This window comes from Aphelocoma coerulescens, chromosome 6 (genome assembly GCF_041296385.1).
Source record: "Aphelocoma coerulescens isolate FSJ_1873_10779 chromosome 6, UR_Acoe_1.0, whole genome shotgun sequence".
Lineage (NCBI taxonomy): Eukaryota > Metazoa > Chordata > Aves > Passeriformes > Corvidae > Aphelocoma > Aphelocoma coerulescens.
In genome coordinates this window covers 4,016,129-4,026,353 of record NC_091020.1, presented here as the reverse complement: position 1 = coordinate 4,026,353, position 10,225 = coordinate 4,016,129, and the positions used below count along the sequence as shown (strand labels likewise).

Below are 10,225 nucleotides of genomic sequence, written 5' to 3'. Positions count from 1 at the left end.
AGCAGGACCCCAGGCCTCCATCTACCTGATCCGCAGGCACTGCCAGGGATTTGGGCAACCCAGACTCTATCCACATGGACCTTTAAAGCTGTCAGGTCCAAGCCCTGCCTTGGCGAGAGATCAAGCACAGTGGATTTCCTACAACCCTCCTGTCTTATCACACATTAGCCCTGTCCAGATGTCAGGCACTCTCCCTCTGCTCACAATCCCCCTTTTCTATTTTCTTTTATCTCCCCATTAAATTGCTGACAAGACCTTCCTCGTGGCCTTTTCAAAAGTAGAGGGGATCAAAAAATCAACAGAATATTTCAAAAGTCCTTAGGGAAAAAAAAGGGGGGGGGGGATCAAATAGGAGGGAAAAGGAGCCTGCAATGCTGTTACCATGCACAAAGTTCAGAGCAAGACACTGGGGTTTGCAAGTGCTTTAACTCCCTGCTGGTAGGAAAGGGGCTGGGAATGGTTTGGGTTGCCAGGGAGCTGCCTCACAAGCATCACTGGTACCTCCAGCATTACCCTTGCAAATGCTCAGCATGCAGAACAGCCTTAAAAAAAGGCAAACATGGTTGCAGCCACCCCAAAACTCCAGTGTGGCATCCTGTCCCCAGCACAGCAAGCTGGCATTGTGGAGACCAGTTTTTTTTCTGATGGGCAGGAAAAGGCAATTTATCTCCCCTGCCCTTCCTGCCACTTTCCCCCAGCGTTCCAGCAAAGCTGTAGAAGAGTTTCAGCTTCTCACTCGCACTCTGAAAAGGTGACACTGCCAGCTTTCAAAGGACACCAGAGCAGGTGTGATAAAGGAGGTGACTCCATCCCAGCAGCTAGAAGCAGCAGGCAGAGAGCACCAGAGGAAAAAACAACCCAACACATTCCCAGCACGTGGCCAGAGCTATGACAGCAGTGGCATTCTGAGTTGGCTGAATCCCAGAATGGTTTGGGTTGGAAGAGATCTTAAAGCTCATCTTGTTCCACTCCCTGCCATGGGCAGGGACACCTTCCACTGACGAAAGCTCCATCCTTGAACACCTCCACAGATGGATCACCCACAACTTCTCTGGGCAACCTGTCCAAAATGCTGTCACCTCGCCTGGCTAATGCACATCCAAACAGCTCTTTGCTTCCAGTTCCAGTGGGACAACACCCCCAAAGCCATCACACCAATAAAAAGTTGCAGGCAGAGAAGAGCAAGAGCAGAAAAATCCTCGTTTGGGCATGCAAAGAAGGACCCCTTGGCACAGAGGCACTTGTTATTCACTCCTCAGGATTTGTTATTTTATCCCACTTCTCACAAAATTGCAGGAATCTAATCAGAGCGCAGAAGCCAGAGCAGGTAATGCCGGCAATCAGTCACACGCTCCCAATAAGGAATAACAAACAGCTGGAGTGACCACCCCAGATGATCCATGGGCTAATGCTGGCTCAGTGCCCACTGAGCAGGATCTCAGGCCGAACATTCCCTCAAGGCCATCCTTAATGCCAAGCCTTTGCCATCCCATCAGTGCTTGGATTATTTACACACTCAGGATGAGAGCATGAGCCTCAGAATCAGGGCTGAATTCCCTCCTCTGCCTGCCAGCACCTCACTTAGGAGATGAGAAGAAAATTGATAAATATAAAAGAAGCCTCCTGCACCCTAGAATAACATAAAAAGTTATTATGAAGATAAAGTTTCCTGGTCTAAGAATAAGGTGGAGAACTACATTACAAGACAATGATATTTAATTTTACTGCAGAGTTTTGGATCCAGCTGTCTGGAGCAACCTGCTCTAGTGGAAAGTGTCTCTGCCCATTTCAGGGCTGAAACTGAGTGGTCTTTATGGTTCCTTCCAACCCAAACCATTTGAGGATTCCATTCTGTAAGTGCCCGTTGGATTCCATTCTGTAAGTGCCTGTCAGATTCCATTCTGTAAGTGCCTGTCTGGTCCTCATCTTTGGGAACATATTCCAGGCTGCAGCGCTGGCTTAACTCTTCAACACAGCAATGCTTCCCCCCCTAAAAATGCAGCATTGCATTTGCCTTACTTTACCTGTCAGGTGTGCTGTGGGCTGTCTTCCCCTCTGAAAAACAAGGGGATCACAGTTTTGGCAGAGCTGCTGAATTATATCTAAACACATAAATATAAATATGTATTTCCTCCTTTCAGTAGGAATTTTGCCAAATGCTTCCACATGCTCCTTTTTAAAAAAAATCTTTCTAAAGTCTACCTGAGCTCTTATCCCTGGTACCCCACCTGATACTCCCAGCTGCCTTGGGAAGCACTCCCATGATGCTGCCTCTGCCCTGGGTTATGTCCTGGTGCCTTCCAGAGCTGCAGGGATTATTGCTGCCTCAGGATTGGCTGTTGCTCCCTTCTAGTTCCCCCTAGACCATCTCTAACACCCTCAAGGATCCTTGTCTTATACATCTACACATGCTGCTTCAAAACCTAAACGTTTCTCTCAGAATAGGGAAAACTGGCTTTACCCCATTGGAAAGCTGGAAAAAGCCTGTAAGGAAGCCCTGCCTTGTGGGAGTGTGTTTGTTTTAGTTCAGTCCAGGTCTCCCCTCTATGTTCTTTAAGTTTGGTGTACCCCAGTTGTTGCCCCCCCATTTTATTAAAATCACCCTATATGACAGTTTTGTCTCCTCCCAGGACCCTGTCTGTCACTCTGCCACCCCTCCCAGGCTTCTGGAAAGTTCTAGCCAGGGGGCCAGGTGATTAGTCCTGGGAAAGAAGTCCCTCCCTTCCCCTGTTACAGTTGGTTCCCTTATGTGTCCCTCGTTCTGTTTGCCGCACCCTTCCCTTCCCTGGTTGGTTGTTCTGTACTCCCCTCCACGCGCCCCCCCCCCCCCCCCCCCCCCCCCCCCCCCATGAAATGCCCCGGCGCGCGATCTGCAGGTGCGCTGAGTTGGGCACCCCTGGTGGTTGAGGTCCCCTCGTTCGGAGGACCAATAAACTTTCTGGATTTAACCCAACTCTGAGCCTGCCCCCTTTCCTCCGCCGTCTGCCTTCATCGCCGCGGTCCCTTGGAAGGACCCACGAGCCAGACCTCCGATCACTCCGATATCAGAGGCTGGCCCCTGCAGCCTGCTGTGTCCCGAGCTGACCGGGCTGAGTGGGAACTGTTTGTAGAGGACACAAAGGCACTGCCTGAGTCAGGGTTTGTATCACAAGCCTTGGAGAAATACACGCTTCTCCTTTTGGTTTTCCAAGGTTATCATCCCACAACTTGCGTCCTGGGACTGTTTCTGGAAAGCCTTCCTTGAAAAAGCTGGGACAACACAAGGCAGAAACTCCTGTGGTTGTACCAATAGCCCAGGATCAAAGAAACTTGGGACTTGCAATTGGCACCAACCCAAAGAAATCCCTGTAACAGCTTTCCTGTGGGACCAGCAGGGCTCTCTTGGCTCCACAGGTGTCGCGGGTTGGGTTTGTAACCGGGCGGAAACACCAATTTAGTGTAGTGGTTTGGTCTAAAATACTCATTACTGTTTATCTTCTGTGAGATAAGAATTAGGAGAAATGCAAAGCAGGCACCAACTTGAATGAATATAAAGAAGTTTATTAACAGACCTAAAAGAAGAAAAGAAAAAAAAATTATACCACCTTTAGAACTCTCCTCCTCCCCCCACCTTCCTCCCTTCTCCCACTGACAATGTAAAGACAACCCTTAAGATGTTCAGTCTGTTTACCACTTCCATAATAACCTTGTTCAGTCCATTTAGAAAGAGAAGTCTCTTTTTGCTCATGCTATGAAAACAGTATCACACCGAGACAGCCACCCACTTCCAAATATTGTTCAGTCCATTTAGGAAGAGGAGTCTCTCTGCTTACGATGTGAGTCCCTTCCCCCGACTTGCAGCTTTTCCCGCAACTGCTTTCGAGGGTCCACTCTTGAAAGTTTTCTGGGGTACAATTTTAAGGTTGAGCTGTTCAGAAACAAAAAAAACAGAGGCCCTTCTCCTTCCCTGGGAGCAAAGGGTCATCTTCATCTTTAAGACTATCTCTGGAAGCATCTCTAGGAATTGAGGTTTTTCTCCTTTCCTCTTTGGAGCAAAAGTCCTCATCTGGTTCATCTGGTTCATCTCTCTCTGTCCAAACTTCTCATGAAATTACAGCTGTGGCAGCATCTGCCTATTGCTTATGACTTGAACACTCCACCCCCCAGATCTTCATGAAATTACAACGGGATACTCTGATATATCATAGCTTCACAACAGACTTTCAGCTTTAAGCATCTCCTCTCTCTCTTCCCTCAGGTTTTCAGCTCTTCACAGCAATAAAAGGGTTAATCTCACCTCAGCCTTGCAGCTGGAATGTGGCTTATCGCTGTTGGTCACTGACCTCTGTCGGGCAGAGGCGCCGCTTTGCTGAATCTCGGCCGCAGTGGAGGGGGGGGTTCCGAGCCGCTCCGGCTGCCCACGGCAAGGCAGTGGGGGGGGGTTCCACGGCTGGAACAGGCCCATGGCTCCAGGCTGGCCGTGGCCCGGCCCGGCCTGGCCCAAGCAGGGCCTGGCCGGGCCTGCTGGCCCCTGCACGGGGCCTGCAGCCACCTGTCCCAGTGCTGGAAAACGAGAGAGAGCCTGGGGGGGAGTTTGTCTATCCTTAAGTGTGGATCACAGAGGCGGTCACAACTTTAAGTGGCTTAAAGAATTGTCCATATTCAAACTGGCCAGCTGATAGGTTCTATCAGGTCCCAGAGGAAGCTGTAAGCACCCCTTAGCAAGGATATCCCTTCCGGGACTATGCTTGCTAACCTATGACAACAGGGGCCACCCTGCTGCAAATTTCTTTTGGGAGCATCTCCTCCATGTGGGAGTCAGCTCTTTGTGTGTCCCCAGAGCACCTCAAAAGCAGAAATTTTGGGGAAAGAAGGCTGGGACCCCCTGAGAGCTCCTTCTCGCTGATGTGCCAGCTCAGGGCAAGGAACCTGCCAGGTTCCAGCAGGAAATGCATATCATCTGCAAATGAAAGGCTGTTTCCACCTCTAATCAACTTGAGGTCCATCCAAGCAATGGAGTCAGGCTCTCCTTAGCCAAGCCGTGGCAGAAATTCCCTCTCCAGCTGCCTTGCAGTGGGATCTCCTCCTCTGAGTGGCCTCCAGGAGCTCTCCTCTCCTGGATGCCCACCCTGAGATAGCACCTTGGCTGTCTCCTGGGGTACCAGTATCTCCTGTTAGATCCTACGAAAAACTCCAGACTAAAAAGATGCAGAAAATTTAGGGACCAAACCAGTAATTAAGAAAATCCATAACCATTGCAAGGGAAAGCAGGTCAGCTATCCTGACACAAGATACAGAACACAGCATCATCCCAAGGTCTTGGATAAAATCCTAAAATCCTAAAAAGATCCTAAAACACTGGAGGCAATATTATCATCCCCATCTAGATTTGGGGATGTTTCTCATGGATTTTCAAACAGAAATTGTTAAAACCAGCAAGTATTTTGCTTCAGTAGGACCAAAACACCCAGCTTTCCCCACCATGGGCTAAAGGGAAGAAATGCAGAAGGAAAGTTAATCAAGTTGAGATCAAAGTGAAAAACTCAAACAAACCAGCAAACAAATCTCATCCAAACCCACAGAAGCAAAGAGTTTGCCGTGATTCCTTCCTCACACTGCTGTTCACTTTCATCCTCCTGACCTTCTCTGTTCCAGCCAGGAGGGAATAGGAATGTTCGAAGAAAGCTATTCCTGCGTTATTTTTAGCATAGCCAGAAGAAAAGTGACTGGAAATAATCCATGAAAGCAAGCTTTCACCTTGATTTTCAGCCTCTGGAGATTTTGATAGCCTTGATAGCAATCACAACTTAACCATAGGTGTAGAAAATGCTGAGTGATACCAAGAACATAAATTGAGCTCACTCTTTCTTTCTTTCTTTCTTCCTGCTCCACATTAAAAACACAGTGAACCATTGAAGGGAGACTGAGGGAAAGACTTTCCCCCAAAAACTAGTGAATTGTTGGCAACACCATGGCAGGAGAAGGGAGGGCCAGATTTGTCTGTATTTCAGCCCAGTTATGCAGCCAGTAAGAGAATTCTACATTACAATCAAATGCATTCAAAATAGATGCTGATTTTGGAATGTTCCACAAGTGTCTTGGGGGAAAAGCCACTCTTTCCCAGTCATGATTAAGAACTCTTCTAAACAACCTGGTCTAGTGGGAGGCGTCCCTGCCTCATTCCCCATTGAATGAGATGAGCTTTAAGGTCCCTTCCAACCTAAACCATTCTGGGATGCTGGCACTGACTGACTGCACAGGGACCTCTGTGCTTCCCTACCTGCCCTGACCCACAGGCACCAGCCCAAGCAGCCACTGATGGGACACATACCTCAGCTGCATGTGTGAGAGACCAAAGGAATTAATTAAGAGAAGCTGCACTCCCAAGGCACTGATAATAAGAACAAAATGAGGGCTGATCCCATTAAGTCAATCTTCTCTGCTAGTTGCTGCCATCTGATGTCTCCCGCTTCCCATTGCTCCTTGCTGCATGTTCCCACTGTAGATCTAAACCCACTTTATTTCTGCTGATCCATTTTAAAGTGACCACAGCCATGAGACTCATTCACTGGCTGCGTTTGAAAAATCTATCACTTTTCCCACCATCAGCTTTTCTTCCGCTATCAAACACCTCCTTTTCCCTCTGTGGCCAGGGCTGCTAAGAGCATTTCTTCCCTAGGGTTGCTGTGCCTAGGCTCTCATCCAGATCGGAAGGGGCAAAACTCCCCCAGCCTGGTGCTGCCACATCCCCATCTCTTCCTGGTTTCAGCCTGTGCATGAGGCCTCAGGTTTAGCCACCATGTCTGGGCTCCAGGCTGGTTTTCCTCAGAGCAGCAGAGGCAGGATGAGTCCCTGTCATGGAGCATTCTTCTGGCTGTGGCAATTCTGTTTGTGTAGAGTGAGGGAAGCCCAGCCCTTTGGGGAAACCAGCACAGACTGCTTTGCATCCAGTACAGTCAGACCTGCTGCTGCGTAAAGAGGACTCAACCACATTTGGCTGGGCCCAGACACCCTCAGAGAGCATTTTTGTACCAGTTGATGGGTTTTCTTTACAATCTGCATCAGCTCAACAACCAAGAGGCCATGCTGAGCACCCCCACTACTGGAAAACTGTCCTGGGGAAAAGGAGCCAAGCTGGCTGTATTGAGACCACACCATATTTCCAGCAGACCGTGGTGTCATCACCTCCTCATGGTGGGAAAGAGCTGCTCTGGACCAGAACAAACCTCCTGGTAGGGAACAGCAGCTGCAAACTTCTCCCTTTCCATCAGCCTGGGGAGAAGGAATTTTCCTCAGAGTCATCCTCTGCCTTACAGGGACACTTGGGCCAGTGTTGGAGCTCCCCAGGGAGCCACAAACCCCATCCATGCTCCCTCATTCTGATTGGGAATAGCCAGGGCAGCTACAACCAGCAAGTAAAGAGGCATTAAAAAAAAAAAAAAGTCTCACTTTGCTGAGTTTTAAAGTATTTCCCTGGATCGAAGAGGCTCTGGTGAGGGTTGTCATGGCAGGGGATATTTATTGCCATCTCAGGAAATGTTCCATTATTCTTTGGTAAGTGGTGGCCGTGAATTTCAGCCTGTCTGCCCGGCCATAAGGGGGACCATTGGGCAGATTATTTCCAGCAGCCGGGCTCTGCTGAGGAATGAAGCATCACCTCCCAGCTCCAAGGATATTGTGCCTGCAAAACCCTGGCTGATTCCCTCTGCGGTAAGGAACAAGACCCAGATCCCACAAATCCCCTGGGGAGAGCGCAGCTGGGCAGCCAAGCAGCCTGAGGGGTTGCTCCTGGTGGATTTGCAATACAGGGAAAACACCACGGGCACCTTCAGCACACGGTTTAAATATTCGCAGTAAAAATAATGAGTTTAATTCTGTGTTTGGCTAACAAAGCTGTTCCAGGGGCTGTTTCAGTCCACTCAGAATCCTCAGAAAGCAGTTCAGTGGGTTTTGATGGAGGTAGAAAAGGCAGAGAGTCCAAGCCACCAACTGGATGGGACACAAGACAGGTCCTAGTGAGCCTCTGGCAAAGCTCCCTTTGTCTTCTCACACTAACTGCTCTGGAACAGGATGGAGAGAAACAACCATTTAATCCCTTATATTTTTTCCCCCTGTGAAAATATCTAATCACTTTCCAAGTCTATGTAAGCTTCCAATATCTAAAATTTCCTGTGGCAATGAGTCCTACTTTCTACCAGGCTGCTGGGTAAAGAGTTTGTCTTTGCTTCTTGGAAGTTCTCTAGATCTTCCCAGTATCTAGAACAGAAGGGATGGCATCTCGAGGGACAGGTGGAGAGGTGGGACTGTGTGAACCTCATGAAGTTCAACAAGTGAAGTATCCAAGGCCAGGTTGGATGGGGCTTGGAGCAACCTGGGCTAGTGGAAGGTGTCCCTGCCCATGGCAGGGGGTTGGAATTGGATGATCTCTAAGGTCCCTTCCACCCCAAACCATTCTGGGATTCTGTAACACTCCTGATTCCAAGTGTTTATTGGACTAAGCCACCATTGCTGATTAATTCTTCAGCTTTACAACACAAACGATTTTGTGTTTGGCCCTGCCTTTATCAATTCTTGCCTTCTGTGGATAATTTTCTAGGCTTCTTCCCATCCATTTTTTTGTGGGCTACTCACAAATTACTCAAGGCAGGAGATACCAGACATTCATTAAGCAGCACAAGAACATTTCCCATTTTGGCCTCTCTTACCTCTCTGGTTTTTTTTTTGGACTACCATAGACCAGCAGTGTCATTTTGATGATTATTTCCAGCATAACTGTCAGATCTCCTTCCTGAGCAGTAACAGCCAGTTCAGAGACCAATGATTTCCCCCCATGCACTGTTTTTCATTTAGCATCCTTGAATTTCATCTGCTGTTTTATTATCTGCTCACTAAATATCATAAGGTCCTTTTCCCATTCTTGGAGGTTGGCTGTGTTTTAATCTTTTTGGTATTAACTAAGCATTGCCATCAAATGTTCTTTTTTAAAAATTTTCTCCCAGACCCACCTGGACTCCCCAAATTCAGGGGACTGATGCACAATAAAAGGCTTGTCAATATTAAATTGTCACTAAGTGCAAAAGCATCTTCTCAAGGCTCCACAGGGTAGAGGATGCAGGTGACAAAGTCACATCTACCACCATGCACAGTGGCTTTATAGATAATAACTCAATAACTGTTGAATTTTAGCATAGCTAACACAAGCTGAAATGAGAAAAAGCGTCTCTAAAACAAGTAGTCTTTTCAAATTCCTTTTAAATTCTCCTCTGGAGTTGTAACTGTGATGTTTACCAGCAACTCTGAAAATGGGTGATTTCAGAGCCTGGGGAAAACAACGGTTTTAGTTTCCCACCCCAGGGGAGGGAGTTACCAGGGTAAATCGAGCGCAGCTAGGAGCAAACACAGACTCAGGATTTAAAGGGTTTCCCAGCATGGGGGTTCTGGGGCTTTAGAGCTGCTGGGGCTTCATCATCTAAAATCAGGTTTAGTTGAGGTTTTTTTGTTTTGAAAAATATATCCAGTGGCTATGAATTCTTTAATGTGTCAAGCCTCAGCAGGAAAAGGGTGCCCTTGATGAAGGCTCCTGTTCGCTCACTGAAGGGATGAACAGAGAAAAACCCTTTTTTCCCAGGGACAGAATGGGCCACCAGCATGTCCAGCAGAATGGAGCACAGAAGCATTGGAGATGGAAATGGCAAATGGAAAAGGCTCCACAAAAGGCTCTGCCTTTGTTTACAGCCCTGCCAAGTTCTGTGGTTCCCTGGTTTTCAGAAACGGCTGTTTTCTAAACCCTTTTAGCCAACGGGCCATGGACACTTTGGAAAAGTGCCCATTAAAATGAGCCATGGGCCCTCCAGTAGCCATCCCTCAAAGCCAGGTGGGAGAAAATATTTTATTAACTGCTAAAGGATGGGTTTCCTCTATAATGAACCTTTCTGCAGTATTGAAGAAAAGCCATGTCTTACTTCCCCTCCCTAGTAAATGGCTTCTTCAGAGTTTAATTAACTTCTCCTGCTCTTCTTTTGTGGCTAAGCATCACCCTGACCATGAGACAAACTCTGTTTGTTCCTTTATCTGGGAGAGTGCTGGCCTGTCAGATAAACTGCTCTGCCTAATTTTCTGGGGCTTTTTCTCTTCCCACTTTCCATATTCCAGGGAGGGAGGGAGTAATAACAGAAGGTGATGCTTTTTGGCAGCTGGATACCTTTGGGATTGGGAAGGAACACCTCCTTAATACAACCTGGACCAT

General features: G+C 47.9%; 1 long non-coding RNA gene across 1 annotated transcript in view; it reads right to left on the bottom strand.

Moving 5' to 3' along the window:
• Positions 1-7,468: 7,468 nt before the first annotated feature.
• Positions 7,469-10,225, bottom strand: part of LOC138112217 (uncharacterized) — a 66,451-nt gene continuing 63,694 nt past the window's right edge. The window contains exon 3 of the long non-coding RNA XR_011151602.1: positions 7,469-8,039. This is a non-coding gene — a long non-coding RNA (uncharacterized lncRNA). The remainder of the gene's footprint in view (positions 8,040-10,225) is intronic.